The sequence below is a fragment of the Lichenostomus cassidix genome, unplaced genomic scaffold, assembly GCF_008360975.1.
Source record: "Lichenostomus cassidix isolate B80296 unplaced genomic scaffold, HeHo_3.0 HiC_scaffold_548, whole genome shotgun sequence".
Classification (NCBI taxonomy): Eukaryota; Metazoa; Chordata; class Aves; order Passeriformes; family Meliphagidae; genus Lichenostomus; species Lichenostomus cassidix.
The window spans coordinates 39,624-56,762 of record NW_028147844.1 but is presented as its reverse complement, the minus strand read 5'-3'; the positions used below and the strand labels follow the sequence as shown (position 1 = coordinate 56,762).

Genomic DNA, 17,139 nt, shown 5'->3' with positions numbered 1-17,139 from the left:
TTTTAGGTACACCCCAAAAACTGGAATGGGAAAACTGGTGATACCCTTGGGAAGTTCTGCTCTGTTTCTCTGCATCCTCCCTCTCTGTTCTCTCATGAGAACCATTCAGTGAGAAAAGCTGAGCCACCTGCTCCAGTGGAAGGTGTCCCATGGCAGGATTTTGGGTCCTTTCCAATCCAAACCGTTCAGTGTCTCTGATAAACACCTCCTGTTCCCTGCTCTGACGGCTCCTCTGGAGCTGCTGCCGCACATGTTGTGCCAGGAATTGCAGAGATCCCTGAAACCCCGAGCTCTCCGCAGCCAGCTGTTGTTTAAGTGGCTCTGCTCTGCTGCCCCGCTGGGACAAGGCAGTGCTTCAGCAGCCACCGGGGAGTCACGGAGCAGCCTTGGCCCGTGCTGGGCTCGCCTGTCCCTAATGTGCTTAGAGGGGCAGCATTAGGGGATTAGCATTAGCGGAGCTGCTGTCTGCGAGGCGAGGGCTCACCCAGCCACGGCTTATTGCATTAAATGGAGGAAAGTGCATTACCCCGAGCTGCTGGCTGGCATTTCCCACTGCCCAGAGAGCCAGCACAGGCTCCCTGCAGCGCTTGGGGATCCCAGCCTGGTGCCACTGCAATGTCCCTCCTGTCCCTTGCCCTTCATCCCTGTCACCTGAGAGACACTGAAGGATGGGAGTGAGGGTGGAAGGAGCAGCTCTTACCGCAGGGATGCAGCCTGTGGATTCCTTCAGTTTATCAGGGAATCACAGACTGCTTTGGGTTGAAAAGGACCTTAAAGAACATCTCCCAACCCCCACACAGTGGCACCGGGGGCTGCAGAGCCTTGTCCTGGCACTTTGCTCTTTTCACAGCCTCCTGTCAGTTTCCCTTCCCCTCTGCCTGTGTTTTAGGATCTGTTCTCTTCCAGCCCTGCATGCCACCTTGGGAAGGCACATTGAGGACATTTTGGGGTATTTTGGGTGCCCTGAGGTGCCTCATCCCAACTGGGAATCACTTCTCCAGCAGTGGAGGGGTTTGATTTCCCTCAGGGGTGGTGATTAGGTCAGAAGTGAGACTGGCACCAGCAGGAGGGTTCAGCCTTGGGGAAGAAACATCCCTGGCGCTGGGGGATGCAGTGACACCCAACAACCCCAACCCCTGCCTCTCCACTCGGTACTTCGACACCATCACCTTTTCCTCCTGCTCCTTCGCCCTCTTTTCTGTGTGTTTCCAGGCCTGAACTCCTTCAAAAGGTTCTGTTGTTCTGCAGCACAATAGATGCCCTCCGGGTGCTCGGGGTGGCCGCAGTATCCATCCCACCCCACGTGTGGACACAGACAAGGGCTGCAGATATCTCTTTCCTCCAGGAGGGTTAAATTTCTTCCCCGGCAATTGTTCCCGCTCCATCCCTCGACAAAAGAAGCCGGTTTTGTTTTTAATCCCCAGTTTACGGGCAATTGAGCAGCGGCAAAGGGCAGACAAGTGCTTTCCCCGGCGGAATGGAAGGAGCCAGCCGCGGTCATTGCTCCAAAGGGGTCTCTCCTGCAGGGAAATGGGCTTTGGCAGTGCTCGGTGTGTACGGGGAGCGTTGTGTGTAAAATCTGTTTAATTGTGTAGTTTGGAGCCCTCTCCTGCCAAGCTTTTAAAATATGCATGTCTCGGTGAGAGCTCTCGGAGGCTCCACCGCCGCCGGATGGAAGCAGAGCTTGGTTTTCCCTGTTTTAAATGCTTTAGAAACGATCTCCGGGTAGGCTGCAAACCTTGGTGTGCAAACAGACAAACAGGATTTAACGGTGGCTTATTTTGCCCTTTAATTTCAGTTCTGTGTGCGCCTGGAAGGAGAGCTTAGTGCCCTGGCATCCTCCTGCAAGGGCAGCGGGATGGGAGCAGGGAAATAGGGAATTTCTGGATTTTACATGATCTTTGTCAGAGATGATCTTTAAGGTCCCTTCCAACCCGAAGCATTTGATGATTCGATGGCTGCAGGGCACTGTGGGCAGAGCTAATCCTAGGAATTATCTCTCTCTTACAGAGCCGGTGCTGCTCCCCTGCACCCTCCCTGCTATGGATCCCCCCACGGCAGGAATGGGGTGCTTGGCTTGACTTTGTACCCCCAAAGGATGGGACATTGCTGCCTTTTCCCGTTTCCCTGGCTGCTGTTTGCTGGCAGATTCCCGTGGTTTTGGGGTGACACCAGCCCTGTCCCTGTGCCAGAGGTGGGAGTTGGGCATTGAGCAGGGAGGGATGGAGCCATGTGCTTCCTGTCCTTGGAAACACTCCTGGGGCTGTGGCCATCACCGCTTTGATGAGGACATTTTGGGGTATTTCGGGTGCCCCGAGGTGCCTCATCCCAGCTGGGAAGCACTCCTCCAGCAGTGGAGGGGTTTAATTTGTTCCAGGGGTGGTGACTGGGGGTTTCTTAGGTCAGAAGCGAGACTGGCACCAGCAGGAGGGTCCAGCCTTGGGAAGAGCCACCCCAGCAGGGACACATCTGCTGCCAGGGGATCCCTGCAGAGCAGCCCCAGCCCCTCCTGGATCTTTGGTGGTTTGGCTCCCAGCAAAACCCTCCCAGCTGGGCTGTGGTTGGGCCTGGAATACAATGGAGACCTTTAGCTCCATTCTTGGCTCCCCAAACAGGACAGTGAGTGACAGTGTCCCTGTCCCAGGGATGTTTATCCCACCTGGTGGCTGCGCTTTGGCTGCTCTGTGCTGGGAAGGTTTCGGGGCTCCTGCACTTGTCACTCAGTGAATCCCAGTTTGTGCTGCAGAGAACCACCCTGTGTGTGGAACAGGAATATATCACCCAGTGAATCCCAGTTTTTAATGCTGAGAACCATCCAATGCTGGAATATATCACTCAGTGAATCCCAATTTTTAATGCTGACAACCACCCTGTCTGTGGAACAGGGATGTTCAGGGTCCCACTCCACCCTCACAGCTGAAGCCCTTTCATCCCCATTTCTGGCAAAACTCAGCCCCAAACGCAAACCCCACAAGCCCCTCTGTGCTTTTCCTCCCACGATTCAGGTGCTGCTCTGACACCCTCAGCTCCCAGGGTCAGTCTGTGTCTCATCACCACTCAGAGCCTGAATTTTCAGCGCTGAGGCTGCTTGGCAGCAGGGCAGGGAAACCTCCCCGCATGAAGCTCCCCGCAGGGCACCTCACTTCCCTCCTCCTTATCAACCAAGACATGCTCAAGTGAATTAGAACATGTCTCCCATCTCCTTCAGCTTCTTGCTGGAGTCAGGAGGACCTGCAATGCTCCCTGACCGCTGCTTTTCCCTGCTCGGAGTGTTGGAAAATACACCAGTTTAAAAATTTTTGTATAACTTTAGTCAAAGGGTTCTGTTTGTTTTTACCCTGGGAAAAGGAATTTTAGGTTTTTTCCAGGGCATTGTTCTGCCAGGTGAAGTCTGGTGGACTCAGCATGTCAGCAGACTGGGAGAACCCAAAAGATAAAGAGCTTTCAGCAGAACATCAGCAGACAGCAGTGGCTATCTACAAACAGCTACCTGCAGCAGGGCTGAAGACATCTGGGCAGGAAAGGACTGAGGAAAATTGGAGAATGAAAAATCTAATTAACATCAGAGGTGAGGAGATTCAGATCCAACGAGAAACTGAATACTGGGGGTTTGCTCAACTTTGGACCAATGAACACTGACCCAACACATCTCTATGTATTTTACTGTGTAAAATATCTGAAACATTGAGTAAAATCACGTGTCCTGGAATGGTTCTCTCTGCACAGCCGGGCTGTGTGTGGATGAGATGATTTCTGTGGTACATCCTGGCCAGAACAACAACCTGGCCAGATAACAAAGTAATGCCTTGACTCTCTAACACTGAAAATGTTGTTGGAGGTGTTTGTTTTTCCCTGCAGTTTGGGTGCCAAGAGCCTTGATGTCTCTACACACTCATAGTGAAACCCCCAGCTCAGCCATGCCGACAGCAGCAGGCGCTGCTGGGTTTGTTTGGAAATGATTCATTTCCTTGAGACTCTCATTCCGATGCTTTTCTGAGCTCGTTGAAGCTCCGTTGCTTTGCTCCGGTGGTTGAACTTCATTTTTAGCATCTCTGAACTCCCTGGCTGGGGTTGGATGTGGTTTGGGAGGGAAGAGGAGCTGGTGGTCATCTCTGCTCACCCCAGCAAGGCTGCAAAGTGCAGCCAGGTTTATTTTGAGGCTGACCAGCACCAGCTGCTTTGCTTTGCTTCCTCCAAAGCACCTCCATGGATCAATAAGGAAAATCTGTTGGGGTTTCATTATGGTTTGTTCAGTGGTGGAAGTGTCACTGAAACTGTGGGAAAAACAACAACCCTCCAACAACATTTTTAGTGTTAGAGAGTCGAGACATTACTTTATTTTCTGGCCAGGATGTTGTTCTGGCCAGGATGCACCACAGAAATCATCTCATCCACACACAGCCCGGCTGTGCAGAGAGAACCATTCAATGACCAGTGGCTTTTACAAGGTTTTTCAGATATTAAACTGGTCTATTTTCCAACAGAAGCACCGAAGGCTCAGCTGTGGCAGCAGGATCAGGGCTGCTGCAGCAGGGTTTGTGCTCAGGGTGTTGCTCCACGGCAAGCCAGAGGTTGGGATGGAGGATGAATGGGATTAACACACACTTTGCAAAGTCATTTTTGGGTTTGCAGAGAGCTGAGTTTGCCCTTGGACTTGGTGCAGGGAAGGAGCAGAGTGGGATGGGGGATGCTGTGCCCTTCAGGGGGATTTGGCAACCCACAGAAATGTGTTCCTGCTCCCAGAGCTGCAGGCTGGGAGCCCTGTGGGCTTTGCTCCCTGGTTTTGGGCAGGTTGACACCTCCGTGCCTCAGTTTCCCCATCTGTAAATGACACAGAGCAGCTTCAGGAAGTGTTTGAAATGAAACTCCTGTGGAGGGAAGAGGTGGTTTTGAAACACAGGGCAAGAAGTAAGGAGTCCTCCAAAGGTTTTATGGGATTCAGCTTCCTTGAGGCTGGAAAAGCCAGCAGACCTTGCCCTGGGAACTCCAATAATCTCAGTTATTTCCCCTGGCTGGAGAGAATCCCAAGGTTTCAAGGTGGGTGCAGGTGCCTGAATGATACCCCACACTTTAAATCCCTTGGAATTAAGGTGGGAAATCATCTTTCTGCAGCCTCAGAAACAAGCCTGGGCTGTTCTCTCCCAGGGCTGGAAGTTTCCAGGGATGTTTCTCCCACCCTGATTGCAAAATGCTCTGAGAAAAACAGTGAGCCTGAGGAGGAGTGAGTGGGGAAGCGACCTGGGTCCAGCTGGCTTTCTCACTTGGGACATCTCCCGGGAATTTAGCTTTATTCCTCCACTTTCTGAACCAAACAGCCATGCAATTCCCCCAGAGAAGAGCTTTACCCAAGCACCTTTATCAGCCAAGTGTGGCACTCAGTCAGAGATACCAGTGAATTTGATAAGATCTCTTTTCCCTAACCCTGTGTTGACTTGCACCAATTAAATCTTCCTCTTCAATTCTGCATTAAGACTCTCAGCCATTCCAGCACGTTGTTTGGGATCAGTGACAGATGGTCAGACACACTGTTTTTGCAGGTCTCTTTGTTTATCCCTTAAAAAAACTAAAAAAATTGTTTTAGCCCCAAACAGGAGCTGTTTTCCAGTCCTCTGGAAGGACTCAGGAGGTGCTCAGTACTTGCACTCCCAGGAGCTGCTCCACCAACTCTGAGAGCTCAGATAAAAGTTATTTGGCTCAGCTAATTTAAAAACATCTAATTTTTGTGGCTGCTGTTTAATATCCTCTATTTCTCTTGGGATAGAGAGTATTTCCTCACCCCTGTATGATGGAAAGACATCTGGATCCCTTCAGGAGCTGGAGCAGTGATAGCTCCTGGTTGCTCCTGACTGTTCACTCCCACTGCTGTTCCTACTGGATTCAGAAAAATAACACCATTGTTAGGCTGAGAATTTGGCATTTCTTTCTTCACGGGCAAGGACCCAGCTTGGAAAGGCTCCAGGCTACCCCAAAGCACTGGATTATTTACCTGGAATTAAATTGTTATTTACCACTTCATCTGCAGAGTCCCAACCCCACCATCCCCTTCCTGCCCAAACCAGTGGCATTTCCTGGGCTGCAGGTGCTGTTTGGGTGCCATTTGTGTGATTATTTATTTACTGAGTGTGTAACACTCCAGTGATCCTCGAGGATCCTGGCAGTTTGGAGCCTTTCCAGGCTGGCAGGTGGGAGAGGTTTAATCCCCTAGCAAGCCCAGTCCAATAAAGCAGAAAACCCCATTTGGTTTTGGCTGGGAATTGTCCTGCTGGCACTTCAGGATAAGCTGGGCTGAGATCCTTGCTCGGAGCACTGAGCCCCTTGGGAAGCTCCTTTCCCCAGTGCTGCACTGCCTTGCAAGGGGATCTTTGCTCCTGGCAGGAGTTCCCAGCTCTTTCCCATCTCTGCTGGATTTTAGCATCCCTGTAGCATCATTCCTACATCCCTGTGTCCTCATTATCCCTGCAGGTGCATCCTCAGCATCCCCATAACACCATCATCCCTGCATCCTCAGCATCCCTGCATCCTCATCATTCCTGCAACTTCATCATCCCTGCATCCTCAGCATCCCTGCATCCTCATCATTCCTGCATCCTCATCATTCCTGCAACTTCATCCCTGCATCCTCATCATTCCTGCAATTCATCTCTGCAATTTCATTATAGCGGCAACATAATCCTCTGTGCATCCTCACCATCCTTGCAATGTTATCACTGCAACTTCATAGTAGCTGCATCTTCATCATCCCTGCAGCTTCATCCCTGAATTCTCTTCATCCCTGAATTCTCATTATCCCTTCGTCCTCTCCCTGCAACTTCACCATCCCTACATCCTCATCATCACTGCAACATTATCCCTGCAACTTCATAGTGGCTGCATCTTCATCATCCCTGCAACACCATGACTGCATGCTCATTATCCCTGCAACTTCATCCCTGCAACTTCATCTGCAATTTCATCATAGCTGCAACATCATTCTCCCTGCATCCTTATCATTCCTGCAACATCATCTTCCCTGTAACATCACCCCTGCATCCCTATTATCCCTGCAACATCATCACCCCTGCATCCCCATTATTCCTGCAATATCATCTTCCTTGCATCCTCATCATCGCTGCATCCTCGTTATCCCTGCAACTTCATTCCCACATCCTCATTGATGCTGCAACTTCATCCCTGCAGCCTCTCCATCCCTGCATCCTCATCCCTGCAGCATCCAGCGAGAGGATCTCTCCCTCCTCAGTGCACAGATCCCACCTGGGATATCTCCATCTTTTGAGGCAAACAGGCTGATTTTTGGGGCTGAGCTGGGAGCAGGCAGGTCCTGCAGCCTTAGGCCAGGCTCTGAGCTGTGGCTGCAGCTCCTCCCAACCTTTCCTCATCCCCACTGCTGAGGGAGCACCCAGCTCACACAGCCTGACTGGGGAGCTGGGATGCTCTCATTGCCACGGTGGGAACTAAAGGCAGAACGTGAATTTTTCAGAAGATGAGAGGGATAGAAACAGTTGCACGAAATTTCTAGAAATTTCAGTGTCTCAGAGCAGAGCTTCTCCCTGTATTAAATAGGAGTCAGGCTGAGCTCCTGGGGTGTGGAGTTATGGCTCCAGTTCCAGCTGAATTCCTGTGCTCATCACTCCAGCACTGCAGAGATTGGGGGATTTTTGGGGATCTTTGCTGGACATCCTCATTCCCACATCAAAATGGGATTTTGGGATGAGCTCTGTGGGAAAGACTCCACAGTCCAAACTCTGGGAGTGGAGTGGGATCAGCCCTGGTTCTTCCCATCCCCCTGGAATGGATTTATAAAATCAACCAGTTGCTCAATATCTCGTGAATTACATCAGGTCAGAACAAACCCAGCTTGATTAAGATAAAAACATGAGGAAAACCCACTTGGCACTAATTATTCTGGGTTTGGAGCTTGCCGTTAATGTGAGATAACAGTTAATAACCAGAATATATTTAATGAATCTTTTTCCTATCTTTAGCTCGCTTTAGACTGTGTGGCATTTAGTCCATTAAAGAATTTTAATTAGCAAATTTTCACTTTTCCTTCGTGGGAAATGGAGATGGGAATTTGTCAGGGAGGAGCAACGAGCAACATCTCTTCCACTTTACTTGAAAAAAGAGAGAATCTTTTCTTGTTTTCCAAAGCAGGCTGTGCATAAAAGTGCTTCTTTGCTCTGCCCAACAGATCACAGAGGAAGTTTCGAATTGAAAACCTTCAGGACTGTGTTGAGAAATAAAACATCTCCAAGGAAAGGACAAAAATCCCAAACATCCTGGATATGGTGATGGATGCTGCTGTGGACCTGACTGGCAGAGGACCTGTCCTCCCCACTGAAACCCAGCTCATATTTCATACATAGATTTATATATGGAATATTCCCCACTTTGATCTGTGTTTTCTAACAAGTGCATTATGTAGAAGGGAAGGTCTTTGGAGCCAGAATATCTTCAATTTGTGCAATATAATGAGACTGAGCAAAGCCAGGGAAAAGGAGGAGGAGAGGTGGAAATCGTTTGGACATTATTACAGTCTTTTTTATTATTATTTAAAAAAACAAAGATCTCTTGAAAGATGAAGCAGCCAGAAAGGAAATGTCAAGCAGAGCTGCTAAAACTCAGTCCAAGAGTTTTGCTCGGGGTGGGAGGGAGTGGGGAGAATTTTGGGTGCTGTGGCTGTTCCCTGGCAAAGGCCAGGGGCTGTTCTCAGCTCTTTGGGAATCATTTCTGTTCCATTTTTCTCACTTTCCTGGAAATGCCCTTTATAAGTAGCTCTGTGCTGTACCAAAGGCTGTGATTTACTGCAAGTCCTTATTAAGGAAGTGACATCTCTGCTGGTGCTGGGGAAAAGGATGTCGAGCAGCTGTGCCTTGCTATCAGGATCACTCCACGAAAACCTGAGGAAAAATTGAATTTCTGGGGTGGAAAAGGTCTAAAAACCCAATTCTTGGCTGACCATGCTCCTGCTTCATTTTCTGAGAGCCTCTGTGCCCTTGTCTGGATCCACAGTGCTCTAGCCTTGTGGGAATATTATGGTATTGCCTTGATAATTCTGTAATAATCGGGAATTCCATCCTTCCTTTGCCAGTTGCTGTTTCATTTTGCACACTGAGGATTTCGGTGGCAGGTTTAGAGCTGTGGGTTGCCTGGGCTGAGCTGGGAAGCTCTTAAACCTGAGCTTTCCATAACCTCACTGCATTTCCTGGGACTGCATGGATCAACATGATCCTGGTGCAAAGGGATAAATGGTGTGCAAAGGGATAAATGGTGTGCAAAGGATAAATGGGGTGCAAAGGGATAAATGCAAATGGCAAAGGGATAATTCGAAATGGCAAAGGGGTTGATGGTCTCTCCTGCCTCTTGCCCCCCCTTTTCCTCCTCTCCAGCCTCATCCACCTCCTCACGCTGCCTCCATCCCAGGCTGGAGATTGAAACCCTCCCAGCACAGCCTCTGCTGGAGGAGCAGAGCGAAACTCAGAGCAGTGTTGGATTTAAGGGTGAAAATGATGTTGGAGAGACTCAGATGAGCGCAGGAACCTCTGCATCTGCATTGCAATAATTCCCTGGGAATGGTTTGGGAATGTTAATTTGGACTGGACAGAGCTGAGTGAACTGGAGCATCCTCTGGCTGCTCAGGGGGAGGTAACAGGAACCCAAATCGTTGTGTGTGAAACAGATCCTTGGGTTGATGCTGCTGATTGTCTCTTGTGTCCAAAGCCAAGCCTTGAGGTCCCCAGCAGGCACTGGGAGGTGGAGGAAGAACCACTTTCCCAGAAGGAAGCACCAAAACCTGCATCTTTCCCCGGTGGAGCTGTTTACCTGCATTTCACAGAACATCCCCAGGAGACACACGTGGGATGTTTCGAGGCACAAACCCAGTGGGGATGCACTGAAAACCAACTTCTGCGTGGGAGGAAGGCTTGGAAATGGGAAAACTCGGGAATATTCAAGGCAAAGCAGCCAACTGTCTGCACTGCATTTCTGCCTTGCAGAAGAGTTTAGAAGATAAACAAAAACGCTGCACACCAACTTCAGCTGAAATTGGGATTGAGAAATTCCCTTTAATGCTGGGAAACAATGAGATTCTTACAAATTCGGATTGAGAAATTCCCTTAACGTTGGGAAACAATGAGATTCTTGTGAGGAATGCGTTGGCTTTGGTGAGGTCGCGTTTATTCTGTTTGTTTTTGAAACAAGGATAATTTCTTGGCTGGAATTCCTCCTCCTGCCGTGGCAGGTGCACTGTTGGTGGTGGAGACTTTGTTCCTGGGAGAAGAGCAGGGGAGGCCCAAATACAGAAATCTCTGGGGCTCTGCACAGGTGCAGGTTGGGCTGAGATGGCGAGAAAAGGAGCAAAAAGTGTTAAACCAGCAGTTTTAGTCAATTTAATCAGCTGGAGAACGAAGAGCAAGTATGGATCTGGCTCTCGGTGGATCATTGCTCCTCCTGCATTAATTCCCAGCATGGCAGGAGCCCTGTGGGCACTGGAGCTGGGGGTGAAAGGAGGAGAAAGGGCTGCTGGCTCCTGGATTTATCCTGGATTTATCCTGGATTTATCCTGGTTTTCGGCTTTAGCCGCACGAGGTGCGGAGGGGGATTGGGATTGGGATTGGGGACCAGGATAGCTGGAGGAGCCCATGGAGCATTTCCTGAGCCCGCGGAGATGAGCAGGGGGTGCCAGGGCTCGGCAGGGATGTTAGGGAAGCGCGGAGGTGAAACAACCCGCCGTGTGAGATCGATGCGGTGCGAGAGCCGCCTGCACCAATTAGCGCTAATTAGAGCGGTGGCTCTCATTAACTCGGCTCGGCCGTGCCCTGCCCGAGGCCATCCCGTGCTCCATGGGCTCTTCCAGGAGCAGGATTGCTCTGGGGGAATGGCAGCGTTGGTGCTCCTGGCACTGCCAAACCCCTGCAGAGGAGCTCTGTCCCCCTGCCCGCCTCACCCCAGCACTGAAATTATTCTGTGTTTAAACCGTCAAATCACAGAGCCTCCAAGGAGCCCTGCAAACAGCCCAGGAGCAGTGCCGGGGTTTGGGGTGAGGGCTGAGCTGTTTCCATCCCTGGGAACTCCCAAAACTCTCGCACTGCCGTGGAGGAGCTGCTGCCAGGCTGGGCGAGACGGAGCTGGGCTTTTTTGGGACATGTCACCTCCCAAACCCCTGAGGAGCTGCAAAACACATTTGTCTGCAGCCTCCCTGCAGCGTGACAGGTTCGTGGTGTGCTGAGGCTGCCGAGGAGGCTGAGCAGAGCTTCGGCAGCTCTGAAATGGGAGATATTGACCCCAAACCCACTCCTGCACCCAGCTGGTGGGTTTGGGCTGCAAACATCAAGCCCCCCGTGACAGATGGGTGTCCCAGGCTGCCCACAGGACATTAACTGCACATCAACAGGAGGAGAATTGGTTTTTTTGGACTGCAGCACAGCCCTGGATCTTGGGAAGCCCTGGTCCCAAAGGTGTTATATTTAGTTTCTTTTGGAACATGATCAAGTAGCCCTTAAAATGGGGGATAGAATGTATCAGTACTAAAGGTTTTTTTTATTTTTCACCGGTGTTACAGAGAGCTTTTTTATGGTGTGTGTGTGTAACATAATTATACCTCGTCCGTTTTCAGTAGCCACTTGTTACAGCGTCTCTCCGTTAGGGCTCAAAACTGTATTTTGATTATTAAAGTGGTGGGAAAAACCAGATCCCTTCACCCAGCTGGGTCAGAGGGTCCCAACCACCCCCTGGACACCTCCCACCGATGACAATCTTGCCAAATGCCACCTCTCCTCGGTGTTGTGCATTCCGGCCTCGGCGCTGCCGCTCTGCTCTCGTGCTTGGCCGCTGAGCCAGCTGGTCGTTAATGTGCTTTTCCACAATAATTGAGAGTTTGATAGTCTTTAACTGTCGGTCCAGTGTATTGATGTGTGTTGCCAGCGCTCTGGGTGTCGCAGATAACCATCGTCCCGCCTGCAAACGGAGCGCAGCGCCGCGTTTGGCGAGGGAAGGCAAATTAAAAATGTATCCAGCCGATTAAAAAAACAACAAAAAAAAAGGCAGCGATTTAATGATGGCTGACATCAAGAGAAGATCCAAAAAATAGCGTGCTTTGATTCCCATAATCATCCCAAGGCAGGCTGCTCATCTTTATTCATAGCCCTTCAAAGCCGTGCTCCGAGACGCCGAGCAGCTCCGAGCTGTCGTGCTCAGACGGAGCTCTTGAGACGCTGAACACGTCTGCATCTCTGCTCCGTGCCCAGCCCAGAGCTGTGCACCAACCCTTCCTCCCCTGTTAATTTTAGGGTGCAATTAAAGCGATGAGGGCTCTGCTGCTGGCAGGGAAAGCGGATCTGGGGAGCTGGGCTGGGGAGGGTCACGGAAAGCCGCTCCTGTCAGTGACGTGCTTTTTAAGCTGTTTTAAGAAGGCAGCAGAATTAGAAAGGGAGAGATGTCCAAAAGTGTTGCAGGGCGCTAAGGAAGGCTCAGGGGACATGGCACAGGGATGGGGCTTAGCAGAGAGGGAGGGAGGGAATACTGGGAGGTTGGATTTGGGGGAAAAGTGAGGATGTGGTGAGGCCCTGGCACAGGGTGCCCAGAGAAGCTGTGGCTGCCCCTGGATCCCTGGAAGTGTCCAAGGCCAGGATGGACAGGGCTTGGGGCACCCTGGGACAGTGGAAGGTGTCCCTGTCATGGCAGAGGATGGAACAAGATGAATTTTAAAGTCCCTTCCAACCCAAAGCATCCCAGGATTCTCTCAATCTGTGATTCCTGCAGTCCCATCCCTGCCTCCAGCCTCTTTCCAGAGGCAAACCCCTGCAGGATTGACATCTCAGAAAGCAGCCTGGAGCAGCCTGGAGGCTTCATTACCTCACACTCTTGGGTGTTTCCTGAGCCAGGTGTTCAAATGCTGTTATTGCTGCTGAATCCTGTTAAAATTAAGGAATTTCTGAGATAGAGATTTTCTTCCCTGAGTGCTTCCCGCTCTCCTGCATTGCACAAACCCTGGTAGATGTTTCTCCCTCAACCTGAGATTAAAGCCAAGTAACAAGTGAATTAAATTATACATTCTAATCCCCAGATTTTCCACCAGCCAGGTAAACTATGTTTCTTTTCTCAATTTTTCCTGCTTTCTGCAAGATGATGTCATCAGTGCACCTTTCAAGGGGATGGTCTGAGATGGTTCTGGCTGGTGCTGTCCATAACAATCTCTGACCTCAGCAAGGCCAGGCAGTGCTGCTGGGTTTGAAATGCATCATTCCTGTTCCAGAGGAAGATTTCAGAGCAGGACAATTTGCCTGGCAACACACAAGTCATGGGTAGAGCTGGAACTGTGAATCAAAAGGTATTAAGGGGAAATGTAGTCAGAAAGTGCCTGAAATAGTGGAGTTTTAATGCAAAACTGTGTTGGCTGCCATGTCCCTTGTGCTGCCTTTGGAATTAGACTTGGTTATCCCAGTTCCTCAGGTCCTGCAGGGAAATCCCCCTGGCTGCTGGAGGTCAGGGTGAGTGGCTGAATTTGGCACCTTTCAAGGAGAACAGGCTCTAAATTCATCACCTGAGACCCCAAAACGTGGCAAAAAGGAGACCTTGCATTGACCTCCAGCACAGGAGCAGCTCACGTTTCTTAATTTCCCATCCTCTACTATGCAACTGGTTTTCATGGAACCTTCCCAGGATGGAGAAGGCTGGATATCATTTTGACTTTGCTTTCCTTCCTTCACACGTGCAGGTGGGTAATGCAGAAATGTTTCCATGTCTGTCTCACCTCACATGCACTGGGTGTATAGTGAAATATTGGGAAATTCCGTGTATCCAACTGGAAATGTGAATTCATCTCCAAATCCTGACTGATCAGGTGACACAGGAACGATGAGGTTTTGGACTGGAGATGTCAAACGCAGTCTTGTTACTCTGAGTTCATTTTCAACTCTGGTTTTGCCAGTGAGCTGTGTTGCAACTGTTTAAAATTTGTTTTTTTTGGATAGCAGTCTGATGCTAAAACCAGCTGCTGCATCCCCTCGTCCTGGTGACTCTACCGTGGTGTTCAGTTCCCGGTGAAAAAAGTGATTTTATTTTATTTTTTGGTTGCGTGATTTTTTTACCTGATGTTGAATTTATTTTTTTAATGTTCATTTTTTTTTCTCATTAGAACTGGAAACTGTTCTTTCATACGCGAAGTTCAATAAAACAGCTGAACCACAGCGTGTGGTGTTTGACACTGGAGTGGGTGAAGGGGAGATGTTGGTGTGGAAAGGGTGGTGTGAGGTTTGAGGTGTGTCCTCTAATGGGAACACATTTTTTGGGATGAAATAACCTGAAATTTTCATGAAATTTTAATGAAAAATTCATTTTTAGGATGAAATAATCTGAAATTTCGTGAAATTTTCATGAAAAATTCATTTTCAGGATGAAATAATCTGAAATTTAATGCCATTCACAGGAGTCAAATTTACCCTGCTAGAGGAATAAAATCCTGGGGTAAAATCAGTTTCCAGCATCCCTGCACTGAGGGAGATCCAGGCAAACCCTAAAAAATGTGATGATGTGGCACAGGAAGGGGTGGCACTGATGGAGCTTTGGCACACGAATGGAGATGGAGGAGCTGCTCCCACCCCAGATGGAAATCCTGCAAAATGACCTCTGGATCTCATTAAAAAAACCTCATTCTTGGCTTCAAACCACATCTGTGAGCTTCACCCAGAAGTGAATGTGGCCAAAGAGTGTCAAAGTTTTGGTTTAGGTTTTTGGTTGCCTTAGAAATGTTAAAGTTGTTTTTTTTCTGCTCCCCAGACAAGCTGTGGCTGCCCCATCCCTGGAGGTGTCCAAGGCCAGGTTAGAGAAACCTGAGCTAGTGGGAAGTGCCCCTGCCCATGGCAGAGGGTGAAACAAGAGGAGCTTTAAGGTTCCTTCCCACCCTAACCATTCCAGGATTCCATGGCTCTGTGGTTCCATGATGAAATGCCTGGAGCTGTGCTGTGTCCCGAGGCCAGAGCTGCCAGGCTAAAACAAATCCCAGGGGTTTTATTGCAGTGTGACTGAGCCAGGAGCACAGCCTGTTATCCCGGATGGCTTGGCTGTGGGGACACAGTGTGACTGCAGAGTGGGTGTTGCTGCTCCATCCCCAGAGGTGACAAAGGACAGGGTGAATTCCCCCAGCGCTGGCTGCTCAGAGCCCCCTGGAGCTGCTGGGTTTGTCACAGAGAAATTCAGCTCCAATAAGGCTCTGGAGGGACCTGGCTGTGCACGGGGTGGTTCCTGCTGCCTTTTGGCTCCTGCTTTGCTCTGTCCAAGGGTGGGAATCCCCCGGGATGGTGGCTGTTTCAGCTCCAGCAGTGCCTCCCTGCACAGCGACAGAGCTGTGCCGTAAATCCTCCCCTTGCTGCCTCCAAATTTCCTGCTGGGGAATTTCCCTGGGCGCCATTTCCTCCCTGCATCATGAAGAAATATCGATCCATCACTCCCTGCTCATCCCTCAGCACGGTGCAGGATTTTAATGACCTGTGTCCTGTCCCTCTTTCCAAGCCAGGGCATTGGGCTCTGCCAGCCGTGACTTTGCCAGGATGCTGTGGAGAGGCTCTCCCAGCTCTACAGGGATTTCACATTTCCCTGCTCCTCAAGCCATGCCTTGCTAAGGAGCCCTGGTCTTGGATACTTCATTTCCTGCCTTTTGAGTGGATGGTGATCCAAAACATCTTCCTTTTTATTCCAGCCAGGCCTGGCACCCTTCTACAAGGGGTGCTGTCCATCCCTCTGCTCTCACATTTATCCATGGGAATGCTAAGTTTATAATTTCCCCTGTGAAATCCTCCTTTACTTAGCAGCACCTCGTCCAGGCCATTTGTTATTATTCGATTTGTTGATGGATTCTTGATGTTGTTCTCCCACTGCTGCACTTCCAGCCCTTCACTTCACCCTGCTGGTCCACAGGCAGCCCTGACCCCGAGGATCTGGGTGGTGTTTCTGCCCTGTCGGGATTTGGGAAGGGTGGAAGAGGTTTTACCTCCTGCTCTGCCAGCTGTTGGAGTCACCTCTTGGTTTATCCTGATGGCAGGAAAGGAAATGTTCCTCTGGCTCCCCAGGGCTGTGGGATCACAGGGACAGGCATTCCAGAATTCTTTGGAATGAGTTAAGGGATTTTGAATGCTCCCAGGACCTTCCTGCAAACACAAACACTTCCTTCATCCCCCAAATCCCACAGCTCCAGGGGGTTTGAGCACAAATCAAGGGAACCCTCAGGGTCTGGACCATGGATCTGAGCTGCTCCTGCCCTGGACAAATCCTGGACAAATCCTGAGCTGCTCCTGCTCCTCAGCTCATGGACCTGAGCTGCTCCTGCCCTGGACAAATCACCTGTGAGGTGAATCCATAACTCTCAGGGGTGCCTGGTGGGAGCTGCTTGTCTGGGAAAACGTGAGCTGCAAGCAGAGTGTGGGGAGGGGGAGAAGGGGAAGCCGTGGCTAAAAATAGCTATTTTTGAAAGAAAGGGATGAAAACCTCTTTGAAGGAATGAGGGGAGAGGGGGAGTGTTTCCATGGAAACGGGGAAGTCTGTCTCTTCCCAAAAGAGGGGGTGGGAGATGGAGAAATAGTAAATACAGCCGAGGAATGACAGGGAAGGGGATGTTGCCTGTCAGTGACATCCCCACGGATCCCAGTGGCATTCCATGGATCCTGGGCAGGCGCTCTGGGCTTTGGGTCCTGTGGGAGCAGATGTGGCCCTGGCACTGCCTGCCCACACAGCCTTGGCTCTGTCACCTTGCATTCTCCCTGTGCCACCTGCAGCCTGGATCTGTCACCTGCCCAGGCACCAGAGAGAGCAGTGACCCAGAGCTGCTGGGGACATATTCCCAGCTCAGTGTCACCAGCATGGGACATCTCCAGGTGCCCCCAGCAGCTCAGCAGGGGCAAAAAATAATGAGTGTCCTCCAAATGCTTTGAAAATGTCCATAAAATCTTGGAGTTTTTCTTCCAGGAATTTTCCACCATGGCACGGGCGTTCCCAGGGGAGGCTGCAGGGAAGGGAACTCTGCTGGGCTTGGCTGCAGGGTGAGGGCAGCTGGGGGCTTCTGGAGAGATTTGGGGGTCAGGTGGACTGGGCTGGCCTGGTCTGGAATTTGGCACAGCTCCCAAACTGGCACCATCCACAGTTTGGCTGGGT

General features: G+C 50.4%; 1 long non-coding RNA gene across 1 annotated transcript; it reads left to right on the top strand.

The window, feature by feature from the left end:
• The first annotated feature begins 1,027 nt into the window (after nt 1-1,027).
• LOC146420630 (uncharacterized) lies at nt 1,028-14,183 on the top strand. The gene is made up of 2 exons (XR_014849088.1): nt 1,028-1,070; nt 2,431-14,183. It is a non-coding gene; the product is annotated as an uncharacterized LOC146420630 (long non-coding RNA).
• The last annotated feature ends 2,956 nt before the right edge of the window (nt 14,184-17,139 follow it).